This window comes from Protopterus annectens, chromosome 6.part0, assembly GCF_019279795.1.
Source record: "Protopterus annectens isolate FY-2018-M chromosome 6.part0, PAN1.0, whole genome shotgun sequence".
Taxonomy (NCBI): domain Eukaryota; kingdom Metazoa; phylum Chordata; order Ceratodontiformes; family Protopteridae; genus Protopterus; species Protopterus annectens.
In genome coordinates this window covers 710,127,790-710,150,485 of record NC_056737.1, presented here as the reverse complement: position 1 = coordinate 710,150,485, position 22,696 = coordinate 710,127,790, and the positions used below count along the sequence as shown (strand labels likewise).

At 41.8% G+C, this 22,696-nt stretch overlaps 1 protein-coding gene across 1 annotated transcript in view; it reads right to left on the bottom strand.

Moving 5' to 3' along the window:
- Window positions 1-22,696, bottom strand: part of DDHD1 (DDHD domain containing 1) — a 1,563,737-nt gene that overhangs the window by 945,339 nt on the left and 595,702 nt on the right. The gene's annotated exons all lie outside the window — the stretch shown is intronic.

The following is a 22,696-nucleotide window of genomic DNA, read 5'->3' as shown; positions in this document are numbered from 1 at the left end:
ACTCTTCATCACCTCGAAGGCTCCCCTCCCAGGGAGGTCCGAGAGAACCCGTTCCGAAGAAACCGGCACTCCAGGGCCCACCGAAAGGGAAGGCTCTGAGGCAGATGTCTGAGCCGAGCTCACCAAGGCCGAGGCTCCAAGGGGAAGAGTGGGGTCGGACAAGGGTCCGATGCCACTCACCCCCTCGGAGACCAGGGAAGCCCGACCACCGAATCCCTCTAAGGAAGGTCTCGAAGAGGAGATAAGAGTAGATGCTGAGGGAGCAGAAGGGGGGGGGGGGTATCTGCCCCTCAGCCATAGCAGAAACTATTCCCGAAGACTCCAGCTCCAAACTCTGAGGTAGAGTCGAAGGAGGAACTGCAATAGGGTGTGGACTAATAGTCGTCTGTTGAGACGGACTATGTAGCATTTGGGCCAGTGCCTGTGATTTCAATAATCTACTGACCACCCTCTCTAAATCATGGTCAGAAAGCCTGGATGACCTAGATGATCGGCTCCGATGGCTCCATTCCGAGAGGAAAGGTGAGGCCGGAGCCGAGAGTATCGGTTCCAAGGAAGGGGACCTGGACCTCTTCCTCGAAGGAACCATCGGAGCCGACGAAACCATCGATGCAGTCGGAGCCGAGGACTTTTCGGCACCGACAGAAGGTCTCGATGCATCGGCTCTGGCCGGAGCCGATACAGACATAAAAGTAAGGGTGTCGGAGCCAGTCGGCGCCGATACCAAAGCCTGAGCCACATGGTGGTTGGAACCAGTCGGAGCAGACACCGATGTGACTGAACCAGTATCGGCACCGAAGGTTTATGCAAACCAGGATCGGCTCCAGCCGGAGCCGATCTCGACTCAGAAAGAGTCGGAACCGAGGCCGCAGGCTTAGACACAGAAGACTGGGCCTTGGAAGACTTGGAAGTCTTACTCGGAGCCGACTTAGCCGGAGAGCCCTCCGGTTTAAGAAGACCCCTTAAAATTAATTTGTTTCTCCTCTCCTGCAGGACTCTCTGGCTAAAGGAATGACAAATCGCACAGGAGTCCTGCAGGTGGAGAGGTCCCAGGCAGTATAAGCAAGAAGTGTGACCGTCTGTCAGAGACATCTTCTGACAGCACGAGTCACACTTTTTAAAGCCTGAGACCCTTTCCTTGAACATGGTTGCAGAAAACACACACAACACAGTCCCAAAGAACAAGTTATCCCAAAAAAAATATAGATAACTAACCTCTCACACACACACACACCTAACAGGGGATGGAGGAGAAGGCCTGACTAAAAAAATTAAAGAGTGACGGAAATTTTAGTCAGAAAAGGGCTTAATATGAACTAAAAACGTTAAATATAAAGTTTTAAAGTGAAAAAGGGGCAAAAAAAAGTATTATATAAAACACTTACCAGGAGCTGGTAAAAGGAGGACCTCATCAGCGAAGCGGCAAACGAGATCTGGGTACTTACCGCCTTGCATCTTGGGATATGGGGCTGCCTCGAGCTGGTAAAAGTGACTCTCGAGCTTAGCAAGTGCCGAGTCAGAGCCGAGGATCGGCTCCGAACCCATCAAGCAAGAATGAAGGTGAGATTGACAACTTAACATCATAAGTTATGCCATGTTTCTTTTAAAAGCCTTCCTGGTGGAATCTTTTTACAGAACTTTAATGATTTGATATTATGTTATCTAAATATGCTTTCATTTAATGATGCAATGTGTAATCTAACCTTATTCAAGAATATATTTAAATGCATCTTCAAACTATCATTTTATTTTTTTCATTTATTTGTTTCATTTACATTTTAAATATGCTGGCAACAAGGATTTTTTCTCAATTCTATCAGAAGAGGTAATTGGGCAACTGTATTTTATTGTTAAACGTGACAAGAGCAAAACTATGACAGGACCATTATATTTAAGGCAACAAAATAAATACCTTCCTACTCCAGCAGAATCACTAGTTGCACAGTTTCACCATTATGCTTGAAACTTCTGAATTCCGTTTTTAGGGTTGAAGTTATATCAGTGAAATTATCAGAGAAAATTTGCTCTTACTTGGTCAAGTTAATGGTTACACACATACCACTAAGTGCAGTGTCAAATATCTCTGTCTCCTATTAGATTTTCTAGGTATACTGGTGATTTGTCCTCATACTTTTTATTTGCAGTTTGTTTGCCAGGATAGTCCATTGGATCACAAAGAGCCCATTTTCAATGGAATCCTGGGGAGAAAAGCTCTAAAAAATACAAATACAGAAGTGCATATTGCATATAAACATTACAGATTACAGCATAGGACTACAAAGTACATGCAAGTAAAGTTAACAATTATAGAGTATGAGAATATAAGAACATATCAGCATAATGCAATAAACAGAAACACTCCCCGTTTCGCAAGAATAATAGTATTTGAGCTTTATGCAAAATTCTTAGTTTCATCAGTGGTATCTACAGTTATTAGTTACTTATGACATATTCCAAACATCTGGGTACATCTGCTTCATTGACATGAAACTCTCTTTTCTGGGAGTGGGTAAGCTGATAATACCACTATATCTCATCACTTCTACCCCATCTCTTGAACAGTTGATCTTGACTAGTTTAGATTGCAGCTAGAGTTCATCCTTTTTTGTCAAAGTCAGAGTTGAATACTAGCCTTGAAGTTTGGAAAATTAAGATAAAGATTTTATTATACCGATTTTAAATACTGGATATAGTGATGATACTTCAATCCAGTCAATAAAACTGCTCACTTATAAGATGCCAAGTTTTTAAAGATGATGTTAAATCAGAGTCGTTAGTTAACTGTCATGACTAGAACTCGCAGATTTATTGAAATACACTAGACTAAACCTTCAGAGTTTAAACAAATTTAATGCCCATAATGCAACTCCTATTGGAATATGTTCAGACACATAATAGGAGCTGGAAAACTACTGTTTATGATTAGGAGCTATGACTTTCTTTAAATCCTGTGGACCAAGAAATGACAGGTACATTTTTTTCAAATGATTTTTCTTAATCGCATTGTGTGACTTTTACACATGTAAGACTACTGATATTTAAAATGAACACCCTACTAAGAAACCATGTAAAATGGTGCAACACAATAGAGAATTTGATAATGTCACTTACTCAGACAGCTACACTTGCTTCTTCTTATATGTGAACTGTGTATTACCTCAATTCTCTTTATTAACATCAAGAAAATACAGTTGGAAACAACATAGTTGTTGCAACTGATTATCTTAAGCACAAAAAAATACTATTTTCTTTAGAATTTTGAATAATTATATTCTTTCCACCTGGAAGATGTTAGAAAGTGTCCTTTGGAAACCTACAGATTGTTTCAGTTTATTCCAATTTTCCACATTTATATTTTGTTTTATATAAAATTATAATATTAGCTTAAACATAATTTTAGTCAAATGATGCATTTCATGATACTAATTTCTTATAAATGTCATTAGACATCTGTTATGCTGCTCATTTTGCTTTAGGTGGCAATTACATAATTTACTCTACTTGGTAAACAGTTTGGTAAAACTGGATAAAATCATTTAAATAAACATTTTTGAGACGTGTGATGATTTACGCAATTATATGAGAAGATAAAATGAGTTTTAGTTAAAAACAAATATATAGAATTTTATCACGGTCTGTTTCTTTTTTCTTCCTGCTCTCATCTTTTTCTTTCTTCCTTGAGAATTATTTACATAACTGTAATCTTTACTCAAATTCTCATAATATTCGTTTATAACTGCAGAGCTCTCCCAATATGTCATCTTGACATTTTTTTGGCGTTTATGTGCTAGGGGAGAGAGAGTCTTGAGAAACAGTTTTCTCAGAAATGGACTAAGAATAACAAATTATTCCATGGATAATATTTTAAAGGAAAAGAATGTCATTTTACTAATACTCTTGTTTTTTTCTTTTTCTTTTGCCTGTTACCTCAAATTATGTATATCTATTAATTACAAGATTGCATTTGACTTTAACGAACCATTTTTCTTTTCTAAAACAGGAAATAAGTTTATCATCATTGAATGTTAACAGTCTAAATAATCCTAAAAAGAGGGTGAATCTACTAAAATATTTAGAACTTAACCTCGTATCTTATTTCATCAGGAAACTCATTATTCACAAAAGATACTCAGTTTTGGAATTTTAGTAAATATATAACTTGATCTCATTCTTCTTTTAAATCCAAAAAACAGAGTAGTAGCAATTTTATGAAAAAAAAAAGATTCAAATGCCTCAAATTTTGTTTAAACATAAACATAAGGAAGGATTATTTATGTTGATCATTATAAAATACTCTAAAAAGTTTTGGACTTTAAAAAATTTATACTGGCTTCCTGGAATGGGGGTCAAAACAGCGAAAAAAATAAAATTTTATTAAAAACAATTATAAAGGCAACCTAATTCTAGGTGGAGATTTTAACTGTATAATAGATGATACTAAATCTAATTCAGATAGAACATTTAAACTATTCTCTGCAGCTAAGTCTCTCAAAGAATGGACAGATAGTTTTAATAAAAAATACATTTAACTTCAAAGATAAAAGTTTTTAAGCTACACTCAATCATTTAATTATAGTACTTAAATGAGAACTGATAAGTTAACTCCTCAAAATATTTAATCTAAAATAGCTAACTAATACAATTCCGTGCCTTTTTTCGGCTCACAATGCATTAATTTTAAATATAGAATACCATTATATAATATCAAAATGGATGAATATAAAAAGTGGATATTGGAAGAGACGGATAGCTCTTTATTATTTAATGAAACTCCTAACTCTAATCAAACAGTGATTTGGGACTCATTCAAAGCATATATTTATGGGAAAATTATATCCTGCGAAAGAATGCAATAAAAAATGATAGACCTACAACTAAAGTTAAAAGATAGCATAAAGAAAGATGAAGATAATTCTTGAAAAAATAAGGATGAAATAAAGTTAAATACAATGAAATAATATTACATAAAATTGAATTAGCTTTAGAAAGCTCAAGACAGCATCCTATTCAAGATCTCAGAAACATATTACAAGTATAACCAAAAGAATTACGTTTCAAACAAGTAATAATAATAATAGTAAAGAAATTAAAAATCCTATTAAAAATAAATTAAACTCAGATATTGGTGACATTTTAGAAAATTTTAGACATCATTTTTCACTCCTAAATAAATCAGATATGAAAGGGGAGGAAAATTAAATAATCTAGATTACACTAATAAAAAAAAAAAAAGAAACTCTCCTTTTCAGAGAAATAATCTACTAAAGCCCATTTCCCTTCAAGAAACTATTCAAAAAATAAAAGTTATCAAATCTAATAAATCTATGGGAAATGAAGGAATAATACCCGAATTATATAAATTATTCCCCCAAAAGATTATAGGGTGGCCATGGTGGTGCAGTGGTTAGCGTTGCCGCCTCACAGCAAGAGGTTCTCCGGTTTGATTCTCAGCTTGGGTGCCTTCTATGCGGAGTCTGCATGTCCCCCCTGTGGTCGCGTGGGTTTCCTTCAGGTGCTCTGGTTTCCTCCCACATCCCAAAGACATGCTGTAGGTGGATTGTACACTCTAAATTGGCCCTAGGTGTGAGTGTGTGAGTGTGTGCGTGCCTTCTGTGGAAGGCTGGGCACCGGGCTGGCAACTCGACACTATAAAACTCCACTGCCAATCATGAGCGGACAGGTGATCCGCTGTGGTGACCCCCTAACCGGGAAACGCCGAAAGAAGAAGATTCCCCCAAAAGATTATAGTTATTTTACATAATGTTTTTCAAAAGTACAAGATTTAGGTCAAATCCTTCCTTCAAGGATATGCTCATTAACTACTCCTATTTTAAAAGGCTGCAAAGACTCTCAAGAATGTTAGTAAAATTAACCTCTTTACTTAAGGTAGATTATAAATTATTTACATCAATCCTAGAAGGAAAGAAATTTTACCAACAATAATTACTTTAGATCAATTGGGATTTATTTACAACAGTAAACTCCAGATAACATAAAAGATTAATTACACTGATAAATGTGATGAATAATACAGAAATTGAGTTTTTATCAGTCTAGATACTGAAAAAGCATTTCACTATACAATGCGGTTATCTATTTAAAGTTTTACAGTTGTCTGATTTCCTTCTTCATTCATCTATTAAAGAAAATTTATAAATAATAAAGCATATATAAAATTAGCCTCATATACTTCTAATTTCATAAATTTAACTAAAAGGAACTAAACAAGATTCCCCCCCCCTCCTTAAGCTACTGACATATTTGCAATCCTTATTAATTCAAATAAAAAAAACCTAGGTCTAGAATTCAACAAAGACTATAATTCCAAATTAATGTTGCTTGCTGATGACATTGTAACAATTAAAAATATTTCAAAAACTTTAAAATAACTAAATTAAATAACTGATAATTTTCAAAGAATCCAAAAAACACTGGAGCAGCTGACTGAGTTTAAAGTTTTGTATTTATCTGATGAAGTATTGACTCATGACGAAAGCGCTTATATTGTATTTAAAAATAAATTATTTGGCACCCGCTTGTGGTATTGGACTTCTGCTGTGATTTTTCAATTTTCAAAGAATGTCAAACTTGCATTTTAATATTTCCAAATCAAAGCATATCATTATTAATAAAAAAAAAACATTAAATGTAAACATTTCATTTCTAGGTACAGAAAAGTACAGTTATGTACACTTACCATAAATATAGATGTTCAAGTGTATTCACTGTTGCAGTCATTACATTTGGGTTATCTGCTTGCAGGTAGCCCTCAGTAGGCCTGATTAACACAGTCTTAGGTCCTGCATCAGTTGCTGTCCTTTCTTCCATGACGTCAGGTCGTCAGGGGTATAAAACATGCAGCCAACACCATTACATCACTTTTTCTTGCCCCAGATGTCAGGTGCCCCCCCTAATGGGAAGCAATTAAATAAAAAAGTACAATGATATACCTCCAACAAAAAAGCAAATACACCAAAAAGGCTTTTAAGCATAGTAAAGCAAAGTAGAGGTATAGCCAAAAGAGGTTAGGGGACTGGAGGGAGGGTAACCAGGACTGCAACAGTGAATACACTTTAACTTCTACATTTATGGTAAGTGTACACAACTGTACTATGCTCTTCATGTTTCACTACTGCAGTCATTACATTTGGGTAGATTCCCAAAGCTATGGTTGGGAGGAGGAATTTAGATAGCATTAAGGTCAGCTATAAGGCCCTGCAAGACTGCAGTGGCAAAGCCAGCTCTGGATTTAGAGAACATTGGCAAATGATAATGCTTGGTGAAAGTATGTATAGAACACTAGGTAGCAGCATCTAGGATGTCCTTGGTAGGGAAACCTCTGAGAAAGGCTGTAGAGGTAGATGAAGCCCTGGTGGAGTGAGGTCTGATCCCCTGGGGGATAGGTTTTCCATGGTGCTTATAGCAGAAATGAATGCAATGGCTTATCCATTTAGAAATGGTTTGCTTTGAAATACTCTTCCCCTGCAGCAAATGCCACCAGCAGTTGTTCAGATTTCCTTTGAGGTTTAGTCCTGTCCAAGTAGAATCTAAGCTGTCTGTGCACATCTAAGGAATGCAGTACCCATTCCCCTTTATTCTGTGGATTGGGAAAGAAGGCTGGCAAATGAATGGCCTGATTAAGAGCCACACTGGATACCACCTTGGGCATGAAGGATGGATTGGTTCTGTGGGACACCCTGTCCGCATGAAAGATGATGAAAGGCTCCACTGCCATAAGGGCCTGTAATTCAGATACCCTTCTAGCTGAAGTGATTGCTAAAAGGAAACCTGCTTTCCAAGAAAGAAATTTTAAGTCTGCAGTAGCAGCTGGCTCGAAAGGAGGTAGAGTGAGTTTCTCCAAGACAAAGTTAAGGTCCCAGGCTGAGGTTGGAACTCTCCTGGGCGGTCTCAAATATTTGGCCCCTCTGAGGAACTGCTTGAGCAGTGGATGAGAGAAGAGGCGAGGTTCTGTGTTATAATGAGATGAAATGGCTGAGGTGTGGATTTTAATGGAGGAAAAAAAGGCAGACCCTTATGAAGCATCTCAGTTAAGTATTGTAAAATCTGAGGTAAATTGGGCACTGCTGTGCTCATCCCTAAAGACTGGTTCCAAGCACAGAATCTTTTCCATTTTTCAGCATAAGATTTTCTAGTACTAGGCCTCCTTCCCTCTAAAATGATATCCATCACAAATTTACTGAGGGATGGTAAATGAGAGATTATGTAATGAGCCAGGCTGCAAGGTTCAGTGTTAGAAGCTGATGGTGCAGAATCTGGTTCTCCTGCTGAGACAACAGGGAAGGAATCTGAGGCAGGTGCCATGGGGATAACCATGACACACTGCTCAGGAGGGGGTAGAGGTGTTGGCGTGGCCAGTCAAGAGCAATCAAAACCATCAATGGTTTGTCCTGTTTGATTTTTAGTAGTACTTTGGAGAGGAGAGGCAGACAGGGGAAGGCATAGACTGATAGGTTTTTCCAGCTGAAGGTAGTTCTGGGGAGAGGCAAACAGGTCTATATCTGGGCTCCCCCATTTGCTTGTCAACATGTTGAAAATCCTTGGCTCCAGTTTCCACTCGTGTGGATACATGAGGTTTCTGCTTAGTCCATCTGCTAGTGTATTTAATTTTCCTGGCAGGAAATGAGCTTGTAGGTGCACTTGGTAGCTCAAGGCTGTGTTCCACAATGCCATGGCTAGTCTGCACAGGGGGTAAGAATGTGTACCCCCCTGCTTGTTTATGTACCACATAACAGTGGTGTTGTCCATCTTTACCATTAGTTGTCCTGGAAGAGGGGGGTTGGGAGGGTGGCCTAATGGTTAAGGTATTTGCCTTACAAACACAAGATGCAGGGTTTGAGTCTCACAAGGGATAACTGGCTAGGCTTAAAATGGCTCACAAGGGCAGTTAGCTTAGTACTAATCTATGAACCTATGAATGTGGTCCTTGAAGGCTGTCACAGCATTCTGTATAGCTAACGTTTCTTTTTGACTGATATGCAGGTGCATTTGACATGGGTTCCATTTGCCCTGAATGCACTTCCCTGCCAGGTGAATCCCCTATGCATAGTCTGATGCGTCTGTTAGGGTTTGGGCAGCAGGGGGTGGTGTGAAAGGTAGTTCCTTGTTTTGGTGGCAGGCCTCTGCCCACCAAAAGAACTCTAGGTGTAGGCAAGGTATGATGGGAATCATGGCTTCTAGATCCTGAGAATGTTGACACCATAGGCTTTTTAAATACCACTGTACTTTCCACATATGCAGTCTTGCATATGGAATTAGAAGAATGCAGGAGGCCATGAACCCCAAGGCTTGCAATATTTGTCTTGCAGATACAGCAGGGTTTTTGTGGACACTTGTTTGAAGTAGGTTGTCATGAATGTTTCTCCGGCATGAGGTAAGCCATCTGGGAAGTGGTATTCAAGCTTGCTGCCAGGAATATAATTTGTTGACAGGGTACCAGGTGTGATTTATTTCTGTTTATGGTGTACCCCAGACAAGTTAGAACCCTTTGTACAAACGGCAGATGATTCAAAAGTATGTCCTGGCTTTCTGCCTGAATTAGACAATCGTCCAGGTATGGGTATATTTGAATACTTCTTTGCCTGCAAAATGCAATAACTGGAACTAGGCACTTTGTGAATACCCTGGGCACAGTAGATAAGCCAAAGGGCAGTGCAGAGAACTGATTGTGCGTGTAGGTATGCTTCTTTTAAATCTAGTGTTGCCAACCAGGCATCTTTGCCTAGCATAGGAAGTAATTTTGAATTTTGGAATCTCCAAAAAGGTGTTTAGAGTAGACAGGTCCAGGATAGGACGCCATGAATTGTCTTTTCTGGGTACCAGGAAAAGTCTCGAGTAGAAACCTTGTCCCTTTTCCTCTTCTGGTACCAGCTGAATAGCCCCCATGCTTAAGAGAGAAAGTACTTGTTTTTGGGCCTCTACCCTCTGATTTGGGGGTAGGTCCGGCCACCCACTTGGTGTTGGCAACGAGTGGAAGTGAAATCTGTATCCCTAGGACACTATATTTAAAACCCATTTGTCCTGGGTAATGAGTTCCCAATTCTTTGCATGAAGAGCCATCTTTCCCCCCAAAGGGGCAGTCAGTTGTTAAGTGCTTGATAATTTTAAAAGGAAGTCATTGAGACAGTTCACCATAGGAGGAGTCTTATTCCCAGATGTGGAAGTGGAGGCCCCCTACTGCTTAGTAGTGTGTGTCCCCTGGGACTGAAACCTGGGGGTTTTGCTGTGTCTGGGTTTGGCTTGAGAAGACCTGGAAGGGGCTGGAAAGGACCAATTCTTAGAGGGACGGTGCCTACTAAATCTAGGAGGCTGAACTTGTAAAAAATATTTAACAGTTTGCATAGATTTAGCTTTATCTTCCATCTTTTTAAGAACTTCCTCAGCCTTGTTGCCAAACAGGCGGTCCTGATTTAAAGGAGCATCCAACAATTTAGCTTTAACATGACCAGGCATAGATTGCTTCTTAAGCCAAGCATGCCTTCTGAGCACAGATCCGGTAACAGCAGCCATACAAGAGGCCTCTAATGAATCAAAACCACATAGTAAAGTATGTTTTCCAACTTGTTTAGAAGAATGCATTAAATCCTGTAATTCTTTATTTTCCACACAGTCAGGAATCAACATCACTTTCTGTTTAAGCAGTCCAATAACACCATGTTGCTGATACTTTAACATACGAAACTGGCAGTTTAAAGCCCTAATGGCCAAGGTTGCAGAAGTGTAAACCTTCTTACCCCATCTATCCAGCGCCCTAGAGTCTCCATCAGAAGGGGTAAGAATTTTAGCAGTAGAAGCCTTAATGCCCTTGTGTCTCTGTGAAATAGTCTCTGGATCTGCAATAGGATTTTTAAAAAGGAACTTGTGGGACTCAGGGACCCTGTAGTATCTGTCAGGTTTTCTGGGAGCAGGAGCCAGGGAATCAGGGGCCAAACTAGATTCCGAGAAAGCATCATCGATAATGTTTAGTACAGGAGGAATAGCTAAAGGCCTATGCTGCGGTAGGAGAAGGAAATCCCTAAGCCTCTTTTTTGAATCAGAAAAATCCTGGCTTTCCCAGTGGAAATGCTCCCTTAGAGTATGCAAGGTTCCCCCAAAAGAAAAATCCTCAGGAGGGGGAAGCAGGGGGAATGAAGTCCTCTGCATCAGAATCTTCATAAGTAGATAAGGGCAAATCCAGATCATCAGAAGAATCAGAAAACAGAATCCTGATCAGAAGATTCATAATCAACTTCAGTCCTAAGCTTCTTAGAAGGGGGGGGGGGGGTTGGTTACCACTGATTAGAGTTATTAGATCTTCAGCCATTCTTATTTGTTTTTTTAGGCATTATGGCCTGAGCATGTGGCCTGGGCGTCGTTTTTTTAGGCATGGATCGAGATTCAGGCCTAAGTAAAGGAGGAGGCATTGGTTTAATATGCAAGCCCGTAGGCCTGAATACACCCTCAGAAGCCGGTGCCTGCACAGTGGCTCCGGACCCATCCAAAGTCATCCGCGGGTTCCATAATTGAAGCATCTCACGGCTTACCGGACTCCGAATGGGTCTCAGTAGAGGCCTGAGAATCAGAAGTAGCGGGTATCAGGGGCTGCGAAAGCACCTCACTAAGTACCGGCAAACTGGCGACTGGCTTAGGAGAAGCATCGTCGGCAGTTTTGGATCTCGGCGGCCTGTCTCTGTCTTTATCTTTGCGTTTTTTTTGGAATCCCAGTAATCGGATGGCTAACAGATGACATTTCTGGATAATTAAACCGAGAACTGAAATATTTAGAGGCGAAAATTTTGCTTTCCACAAGTAATGCAATTATTAACTTTTACTGACATCGGTAAGGAGCAAGAAAAAGTTTCCCCAATGGGGTACTTAGCTTTAGTTGAAGACTTCGGTTCTGAAACTCTAAAACAAAAATTTCAGGAGTCGGCTGACCGGCACTTGCAAACTGCTTCTGCTTCAGGCACCGCACGGCAAGAAAGACTGATGTAATGGCGTCGGCTGCATGTTTTATACCCCTGACGACCTGACGTCATGGAAGAAAAGACAGCAACTGACGCAGGACCCAAGACGTTGTTAAATCAAGCCGACTGAGGGCTACCTGCAAGCAGATAACCCAAATGTAATGACTGCAACAGTGAAACATGAAGAACATCTAAAAATATACTATATATATATATAGGCATTCATATTTGTAATATTGCAGAAGGAAAAAAAAATTATAACTACAAAAAAATAACTTCTTTAACTTCATTGATCCTTGGAATAAAATATATATTTAATTTGAAGATAAGTTATACATTATTAAATCATTTCTATTCAAAAAAGATTCATACATAGCATAATCTCTTGTATTACCTCCAAATAAGCCTAGGCCTTCAGACATTGGAAGAGTGGGGGGGGGGGGGGTTTGAACTTTCCAAATACAGAAAATGATGCAAAAACGGCAATTATAAAAATGAATCTTAACTGGTTAGACAAAACTGTTGCATCTAACAGGAAAATTCTATATTTACAATTACTGAATATTAATAAATGCAACTCTTTAGACTCGGTCAATAAATTATATAACCCGTTTTGGGTATTTATCTGTAATATATCCAAATATCTACAAATTCCCCGTCTAAATCAGCTTAAATACAATCTTAATAATTTTCATAAGAATAATATTAAGTATCCTAAATTATACATTTTGGTTTGATTCTCTAATTCCCTTCTGACTGAATAAAAAAATTCTGAATAACCTAGCTCCACATATTCTTAATGCTTAGAATGATAAAACATCTTTATTATGGGTATCAATGTTTTGAAGGAGATGCATGTAAACCTGCTAAAACTATTTGTTTAGAATTTAATATAAATAATGAATTTAATCATTTACAGTTAACCTTAACATTTTTTCAAACTAAGACTTCTCTTTTATCTAAGTACCCATCAATAATTTAAAAATGTAATTTCGTAACTATAGCAAAGGATTACTCAAAACTAGATAAGAAATTTTGGACCTTTTTACTAAGGAACTTTCTATAGTTTTCACTGACCAAAGTAAAAAAACAACTTCTTTCCACTATTAAAAATACTTCCTGGTCCCTTTACTGGAGTGCATTATATATATATATATATATATATATATATATATATATATATATATATATATATATATATACATACACACACATATATACACACACACACACACACACACACACACACACACACACACACACACACACACACACACACACACACACCTAAAAATACTTAAGAGCATGTACAACTCTTGTTAAAGTTGCTAAAATGACAAAACAAATGTCTTTGGGTGTTTGAGATGTAATAAGCAAATGAAAGCCAAATAGTCAGATAGGTTTTTGATCGTCACATGGTACAAGATTTTTCGGTAAAACTACAATTTTTTTTAAATATTATGGAATGATACGTTTATTTTAACAAAATAAATGTTTTTCGTTAATGCTCTTGGAATAGATGAACAAAACTTTCTTATTCAACTTGGATTATACTTGCAGTGGCCAGGAAAAATATTACTAAGAATTGGAAATCTGAAGAAACAAAATTTGAAGATTTTCTTATTTTTCTAAAGGAAATTGCAATTGAAGAAGTCAAAGTAAAAGAAATGAGAATTTATCTAAACATATTATGGAATAATCCTTGGACTAAGACTTTTGGCCCTCATTGAACAGTCATCTACTTAATTATTTGGACTTTTATGAGCTTTCCATTGTTTTAGCTATTATTTTGATGGTCTCAGGCTCTTGGTAAATATTGTAAATAGTGAAAAAAATTTTAACTAGGATTAAAATACAATATAATGTTAAAATGTGTTGAAAGTATTTTTTTTTTGTGATTTGTTTTCTTTTTTTTTTCAAAATCTTAATAAAATATTTCAGAAAAAAAGAAAAACTAATACAATGCCTAGCATAAACAAGCTATATAAAAATCCTCCTCTTTCTTAGTAAAGAACTGAGAACCCCACACCTCAAAATTAAACTCAAATTTAGAAACAAAATCAAATCTTCCAAAGCCAAGTATGAAATAACAATTCTCCTCTGTTAAACACAAACTCTATTCCTCAACTACATCAGCAACCTTACAAACACCCAGCACTTGTCAGTGCTGATATAAAATGGCTCTACCTACTCTGCCCTGAAGCTACAGCTGCCCTACTAACAGAAAAAAAGAAGTTATGTACTCACCATAACGTTCCATCTGAGTGGGTAACTTCATTTGTCTGCAAACTGTGGGTATCGGACCAGACCTCGGATATGAGCCGGCAGCTTTACCTAGCTAAAGATCCGAGCTCCTAGCTCCTCCCCTACCCATAATCCCCTGCAACACATCCCCCATCCTCAGATCGAGTTTGCCTATAGGGACTTCACAAGACCCACGAAAGAGGCCAGTAACCTGCCTAACAGAATGGACAATCCTCTCCTGGTTAAAAAGCATGAAACTGGTTAGGGGGAATGGAGGGGGGGTCTGTTGCAGACAAATGAAGTTACCCACTCAGATGGAACGTTATGGTGAGTACATCACTTCTTTATCTGAAGTGGTTAACTTCATTTGGTCTGCAACCTGTGGGATAGAGTCCCCAGCTACCTAGAAAACCTTGGGCGGCCCTCAAGGAAGAATATTCCAGAGCACCGCGGAGCCAAAGGAAGCCCTACTCCTGGAAATCAAATCCAATGTATAATGGGAAATGAATGTATGAGAAGAGGACCAAGTAGCTGCTGAACATATGTCTATAGGGACTCTAGACCAGAATGCAGCAGAGGTAGCTATGGATTGGGTTGAATGCGCATGGATTCCCAAAGGAACCGGTTTGTTCGAAGCTAAATAGGCTTGAATGATGCATTGTGAAATCCAGTTAGCTAATGTCACTTTGGTAATAGGTTTGCCTAAAGAAGACTTGGCAAAGGACACAAACAATTGATCAGACTTGCGCTTAGTTGCTGTCCTGTGCAGATAAAACGCAGTTGTCTATGCACATCTAATTTGTGCAGTGTGTATTCTCCTTTGTTCTGGAAATTGGGAAAGAACACTGGCAGATTAATAGACTGATTAATATTCGACTCAGAGGCTACTTTAGGGAGGAAAGAAGGATTAGTCCTGATGACATCCCGGGCTGTGTACGACATGAACTACAATATGAACTGGTACCTCACCTAAGTGTCATTTTTAATCATAGCCTCACCTCAGGTTTCGTGCCCACTGAGTGGTGCAGAGCTACAGTTATCCCAATCCACAAGGGGGGATCCACCTTGGATCCCGGAAACTACCATCCCATCAGTCTGACAAGCCTTATCTGCAAGGCCATGGAGCGTATTATCATGGAACTTATAAACAAAGACATTGGCAACCTACAAACACTGGACCCCACCCAGTTTGGGTTTGTGAAGGGCCGATCTTGTCTCCTGAACCTGACTGACTTCTTTGAATCAGTCTCCAGAGCCATGGACAAGAGTAAGGTGGTCCACACAGCCTATCTAGACCTTGCCAAGGCCGTTGACACCATCCCCCACTCTGGAATCATAGATAAACTTACTAAGTTGGGCATTAATCCCTATGTCACCCAATGGGTTGCTAAATGGCTTACTGATAGAACCCACACTGTAAAAGTAGCCGACTCCAAATCCAGCTCCAGACAAGTGACAAGTGGAGTACCTCAGGGTTCAGTCCTGGGGCCGCTCCTGTTTGGCATCTACTTCTCTGAAGTACAGGTCAACACTAAGGGACTCTGGCTAACAAAGTTTGCAGATGACTGCAAACTGGGAGCCATTATTGAATCCCCAAATGATGTGGATACTCTACAAAAGGGCCTTACAGAAACAGATGCTTGGTGCCAGAGCCATGGGCTCAAGCTCAATGCCAAGAAATGTATCGTTATCCCTTTGGGAAAAACATGTATCCATGAATTACCATATAGGTGGCAGTACACTAAACACAGAAAGTGTGATAAGAGACTTAGGGACACAGGTGGACAGTGGTCTCACCTTCGATAATCACATCGCCACAACAGTCAGGAAATCCTTCTATGTAACACACCTCATCACGAAGGGCTTTTCATCCAGAAAAAAGGAGGTCATTGTCCCACTGTACTCATCCCTCATTAGACCCATTATAGAATACAACGCCCCATTTGGTATGTACCTCTCAAGACATCTGCAACAACTGGAAAGGCCTCAGAAATACCTCACTAAAAGAATCACAGGCCTAAAGCAGATGCCCTATGCTGACCGCCATAAAAACTCCAGCTATACTCTGTTGCATATCGTCTACTCAGAGGCGATCTCTGCTTAACATACAAGGCCATGTCAAACCCAGAGCTGCTGGACATGCTACACTTAAATAAATCCCAATCCCTCAGAGCTACACGCTCCAGGGATCTAAACCTTGTCATCACAATAAACAAAACATGCTGGAGGGATAGGTTCCTGACCCAGAGACTCCCCAGACTCTGGAATAGATTGCCCATACATGTCAAGCAGAGTACCTCTTTGGACCTCTTCAAGAGGAACCTTGACGATTGGATGGGAGAAAGGAAATTCACCCCAGGGATCACGTCAGTTGCCCTGCTAGACAGGGGTCCAGGAAAGTAAATAATGTGGGAAGAAATAGCCAGGGAATTGTTATGGCTAGGCTTGTATAGGCCCTAGGGCTGATAGCCTAGTACCAACCTATGAACCTATGAGAAACTCTGTCCTTATGAAAAATTAGATAAGGGGGGTTCATACAGAGGGCTTGAAGCTCAGACACTCCCCTGGCCTAAGTTATTGCAACCAGGAAGGCTGTTTTCCAAGATAAAAATTTCAACTGAGCTGACGCGGCCAGTTCGAAAGGAGGGCCTGTCAAAGCCTGCACAACCAGTGTTAAGTCCCATGGTGGAACTGCAGACTTCACTGGCGGTTTTAACAGGAAAACGCTTTTTAGAAAGGTTTTGCAAATTCTGGTGGAAGCCAGTGATCCTACCTCATCTCCCACATGAAAGTGAGAGATGGTTGCCAACTGTACTTTAACCGTAGATGCACTGGCTCCCTGATGAAAGATATGGGACAGAAATTCAAGAATCGTCGGAATAGGGACAGTAAAGGGATCCAAGTCCCTGTCTTTGGCCCAAATGGAAAAGTGTTTCCATTTACTACCGTAGATCCTTCTGGTAGAAGGTTTGTGTGCTGCTACCAGAATGGCTTTCACTAGTGACGAGATACCGGGAGTCCTTGCTATCGGCGGAACTGGATCAACCAAGCCGTGAGCTTGAGGTCACCCAGATTTGGGGGTTGTAATCCAGCAGGGTGAGAAATTAGATCCGGGATGGGATCTAAGATCCAAGGAGGAACTACACTGTGAGAACGCAGGTAAGGGAACCAGATCTGGCAAGACCAGAATGGGGTTATGAGGATTATCTTGCTCTCCAACCGATGGGCTTTCTGCAGGAACTTCGTCATGAGCGGAAGTGGGGTATAAGCATAAAGGAGACTGGGGGGCCAAGCATGAACCAGAGCATCTCTGGGGCTCTCCCCTATTGGGAAAATTAGAGCGAAATATTCACTGCACTTTGTGTTTGTCGGGGAAGCAAAAGGAAGACCCCATTTGAGGAAGATCTTTTTCGCTACCAATGGGTTTAGAGACTACTCGTACGGTGTGAGGATCAGGCGACTTAGCCTGTCCTCTAGGATGTTGGTCCGGCCCGGAATGTGCGTTGCTACCAGAAAGCGGTTGGTGGAGACCGCCCATTCCCAAACTCTCATGGCCTCTCGGCAAAGGGGATAAGATCTGGTTCCCCCCTGTTTGTTGATGTACCAGACTACAGCCATGTTGTCTGACTGAATTGCAATAGTTCCCGGAGGAAGAAGGTCTTGTATGGCTTGCAACGCCAAAAGCACCGCCCTCATCTCCAGGACAATGATATGCAGAGCGGTCTCTGAGGGAGCCCATGTGTCTTGGACGGTTCTGCCCATAGCATGCCCCCCCCACCTGAGGCGAGAAGCGTCCGTGGTCAACGTGGCTTGGGGCTGAGGCATGATGAACGGTCTCCCCTCTCGTAGCTCCTGAGAGTGCAGCCACCAGAGAAGAGAGTCCTTGCAAACCCTGCTCAGGTGAATCGGGGTGCTCAAGGGGTGCAGCAACAGTGACCATTGGACCTGAAGAGTCCATTGTAGGATTCTCATACGCAGGCGCGCAAAGGGTGACAGACCGATGGCTGCCGCCATGGAGCCCAAAGCTCTCGGGACTAATTCCGCAGGTGGGGCTGAGGGCTGGAGAATTGCCAAAAGATGAAGAAACAAATTGCGCAACCTGTCTGTTGTTAGAAAAGCCTTGGAGTGACATGTATCTATTTTGGCCCCTATAAATTCCAGAACCTGCACAGGATGAAGGAATGTTTTTTGAAGGTTCACAGTAATACCTAGACGCTGAGTAAGAGCCAGGGTATAATCCCTGGCCCAGCAGAGCTGATGCCTGGTGGAGGCGGTGAGGAGCCAGTTGTCCAGGTACGGAAAGATCCGAATGCCCTGAAGTCTCAGGTGGGCTGCAACCACCGCCATGACTTTGGTGAACACCCTGGGGGCTGAGGTGAGGCCGAACGGAAGAGCCCTGAACTGAAAATGACTGGCTCCCAGCCGAAAGCAGAGGAACCTCCTGGATCGTCTGTCCATTAGAATGTGGTAGTATGCATCCTTGAGGTCTATGGAGCACATCCAGTCGTTCTCCCGGAGGAAGGGGAGAATAGATTGCAGGGTGACCATCTGGAATTTCTCCTTGGGAATGAACAGGTTTAGAGATAAGAGGTCTAGGATAGGCCTCAGTTCCCCCATCTTTTTTGGCACTAAAAAGAACCTGGAGTAATTTCCCAATCCGGACTGGCCTGGGGGAATGGGTTGGATGGCCCTTTTTACTAACAGCCTCGAAATTTCCGAAGCTGCCGCCTCCCTTTGATCGGGTGGGGCATCAGGGAGGCATTTCACAGGAGGGGGTAGACTCAGAAAGGGAATGGAATAACCTCTGGATATAACTCGGAGCATCCACTGGTCCGTAGTAATGGACTCCCAATTTTGGAGGTGCTCTGACAGACGCCCCCCGACTGCCTCCAGAGAGGGACAGCCGGGTAAAGCCCTCAGGGCTGTTGCGCGGGCCTCTCAGAGAAAGGTTCTCGGGACCCAAGATTCCTCGCCCCCCCCTCTGCCTCTGGGCCGGAGTGCACCTTGTCCTCCTCTGCCTCTGGGCCGGAGTCCACCTTGTCCTCCTCTGCCTCTGAAGGACGAAGGGTCCAAAGCGGGACAGGACTGCTGTGATTTCCGGAATCACATCATCTTTTGTCCCCTCTGGTTCCTGGAGAAGGACCACTGGGGATTAGAGAAGGAGATCCCGACGGCAGACGGTGTCTTCCTGTCCTTTTCGCTTTGGACCAGCGTGTCGCGGACGGTCTTGCCAAAAAGCGCAGAACCGTCAAAGGGAGCATTAGCGAAGGACGCCTTGAAGGGTTCCGCAAAATTGCAAAGGCGGAGCCAGGAATGGCGCCGCAGAGCGATGCCTGCTCCACTGGCTCTAGCTGCTCCCTCCATAGCATGGGAGAGTAGCCACATAGATGTATTAGTAATAGATTTCAGAGTGGCCATGCGAGTCGAGAAGATGCGTTTGTCCTCGGCCGCCATAGACTTGGGGGGGGGGGGGCTCCAGCGTATTCTTTAATCAAGTCTCGCTGGAGTCTGATAACGTGCGCCATATAGTTCAGCACCCTCACAGAGAAGGTAGCTGAAGCAAACATCCGCTTTCCAATGCGGTCCAACGTCCGCGATTCCTTATCTGGAGGGTGGACCAAGGAACTCTCCTGCGCTAGTTCCTTCTTGGTGGCAGCCGCCACCACCATGGCATCCACTGGAGAACCTTTAGGCCAAGCCATCCTATCAGAAGGGGGAGTAAGTACCTTCTCTGGCCTTCTGGGAATCGGCTCTACGGTGTCTGGCTCCTTCCAAGCCCTGGTGGTAATTAAGTCCACCAGGGGGTCAGCCGGGGGGGGGGGGGACACCCAAGAAGTAGATGGGCCTGCATCGAACGCATCCAGAAACACAGACTCATCAGAGGAAGGTTTCTGGGCAGACCATCATCCGAGGAAGGTTTCTGGGCAGACCACCCTCCTCTGATTCACAACATTTCCATGATGTCTCCAAAGGATACATCCTCAGGGGGTGACCTTGGGGAACCTTCCCCTTCCTCCAAATCTGTGTCCTCTGTCAGGGACTCAGGGGAGTCCAGGTGCCTCCTTTTGCACTTCCATTTGTGAGGAACCTCCTCGGTGGGGCTATCCAAGGAGGGCTCACCCACGGGGTCCTGTTCCTCTAAGGGAACCAACTGGAGCGCCAATGCAGGCTGTCCCTGTGGCCGGATGACGGAGGACAGGCCCAAATGCGCAGGGGTGACAGATGGATCCGTAGCCCGGACTGGGGATCTGGAAGTCCTCGACAGCACCCTCTCCACTACATCAAACGCCGAGGGTGAACCGCTCTCCCCTGGCTCCGAGAGCAGCCCCCTTGGCGCCGATGCAAGGATCGGCGTTGGAGCCACAGCAGTCGGACCCGAGAGGGAAGTGTGAGCTAACCTAAACGGCGCCGAAGACACCATTCCCCCCACGGATCAGACGCTCGGCCCTCGGCCCAGAGAGCTAGGATCCAACACGCTCGAGGGCATAGTCGGCGTCGAAGTAATCAAAACTGTCGGCGCCACGCCGGGTCCGAAACGGCATGGATCCGAAGACTCCGAAACCAGACACCGGATCGGAGAAGGAGCGTTCGGAGTAAAGAAAGGGGCAGAGCTCCCCCCGGAGGGGGGGGGGGGGCTTGGAGCACCCCCATCTGCATTTGAGCCTGCAAGAAACGACACATCATCCGGTCCAAATCAGCGTCAGTCAAGCTTCTGATGGATCTGGAGGAGGTTGCCGAGGCGGGCCTGGAGGGCCGCCTCGAGGGCCTCAAGGGAGACCAGTACTCCTCTTCCGGCTCAGGGGAAAACCGGGGTAACCTCGCCGAGATACTGACTGACTTGCGTCTCTTTGCCAGGAATGTGTCTCTAAAATTATTATTATTTGATCAAGTGAAAGAGACTAAAGCAGGAAGTCGGTTTAAATGCAAAAGTACTTTTATACCAGCTCTTCCCTCTAATGTTGACTGTTTTGTCTCAGTATGTGAGAAAGACTTTTACCAATATTTTTTAAATACTGCCTCAAGAAATGTATATCATAATCTGAAAGCCGATGAATGGCGTTCCCTTCATGATCTATCTAATAATGTTGATTTAATTATACAGCCTGCTGACAAGGGGGGAGGCATAGTGGTATTAGATACCTCTACGTATAACACCATGATGTTGCACATATTGAATTATAAGACCTATAGGTTGATAAAAAGGGAAACTATTACTAACATTGTAAGGAATGTTCATGACACATTATATGACCTCCTGATGTGTAGACATATTGATAGTGAGCTTTATGAATATTTCTTAATTGATTTTCCAAACATACCTTTGATTAAAGGCCTTCCCAAGATTCACAAGGATATTGTTCCTTTACCTGTACGACCCATACTGTCAGGGTCACAGAACACATTTCTTATTATTTGGAATCTATCCTTGGACCCTTAACAAGGAGCGTTCCAGCTATCCTAAGGAATACTTACCAGCTACTGGATGATTTGGATAACCTTATGAAGAATGGTATGTTACCTTCTTCTGTTGTTCTAGTTTCGTTAGATGTTAAGAGTCTATTTACGGTGATTCCAAATGAATATGGAATAGAGGCAGTTAGGGAAGTTTTATTTAAAATAGGTTCGCTTGATAATGATACACAACTGGTTATTTGTACCCTCTTGGATTTAGTATTGAATAAGAACGTCTTTATGTACCGTGATGCACTATATGCACAGACATGGGGTGTAGCTATGGGCACCCCATGTGCAAATTCTTATGCAAATTTGGTGATGTATCATTGGGAATGTACCTTTTTGTTTAATAGCAGCTTTTTTCAACATGTTTTACTATACAGACGTTTTGTAGACGACATACTAATTGTCTGGAATGGAGAACTAGCTTTATTAAATGACCTAGTTACTTATCTAGAATCTACAACCAATTTTTTAAGATTTACATTGGAGACATCACTTCAGGAGATACATTTTCTTGATATTACAATAAATAAAAGCCCAGGTTTGATTTCAACTACCCTATATAGGAAGCCTTGCTGGAGGAATGCATTACTACACTATGACAGTATGCATCCACGCCACATGTTCCCCAATATTGTCAGGGGCCAAAGTAAGAGGATTTCCAGTTTATGTAGGAACGATAAGGGATAGGAGTCTACAGTTAGATTATTTAAAATAGTTATTTCAAGAGAGAGGTTATAATGTTTCACAGTGTATGCCAAACTGTTCTGTCATGGGTGTTATGCCTATGGATATAGAGGCCTCCGTTATTCCAAGATATTCTAAGATTAAACATAAATATAGGGCACATTATGATTTAAACAGGGTATTTTTTACTATAAGATATACCAGTGATATAAGTTATATTACTGATATCAAGAAAAATTTGAATATTCTACTTGTAGACAATAGATGTCTTAAATTAATAGGGGTAAAACCCAATTTTAGGTATAAAAATAATAAGAACTTAAAAAGGCTTTTATGTATTGATA